Source organism: Tigriopus californicus, chromosome 9 (assembly GCF_007210705.1).
Source record: "Tigriopus californicus strain San Diego chromosome 9, Tcal_SD_v2.1, whole genome shotgun sequence".
Taxonomy (NCBI): Eukaryota; Metazoa; Arthropoda; class Copepoda; order Harpacticoida; family Harpacticidae; genus Tigriopus; species Tigriopus californicus.
Window position 1 is genome coordinate 15,212,013 of NC_081448.1, and position 602 is coordinate 15,212,614.

Consider the following 602-nt stretch of genomic DNA (forward strand, 5'->3'; position numbering starts at 1 on the left):
GGGGTATGACAGCTGTAAGCAAGGATTCCATAAAAAGTACTTAGAGATTCTCTACCTGAGAGGCTCTGAGAGTGTGGTTTCTGAAAGTAGAGGCGCTGCTTTCAATCGACTGGAGTAGCTCTGTTCAATTGGTTACCGACTCAGCTGCGTGAAATATAACTCAAGGAAATGCTTTTCACCCCTCTTTTTGGCTTCTTTTTCAATGCTTCTACCTTAGGCCAACGCATCAGCATTCAGCAAGCCAGAATCAAGATTCAGCAAAGACGCTTGGCAGGCCGATTGCTACGCCATCTCTGGGCTCTAACGGCTCCAACTCAAAAGCGGAAACTGAAACTCTTAGCAGGAACGACTTGGGCAAGTACTTTGGGCCCAAGACTCTCATCTCTCCTTCAGGACAAGCTCTGAGAATTTGACACTGAGCTTCATAGATTCTCTCAACTGGTTGGATGATCTTATTTCTCATCCAAATGAAATTTAGCTCTCCGCCTGAAAGGCATTTTTGAATCTCGGTTTCATGTTTCCTAACTGCATGCACCTCTACGGGTGTTGTATGTTGCGTGACTGACGGGTCGGTGACCGTGGTTATTCCCCATATTTGACTT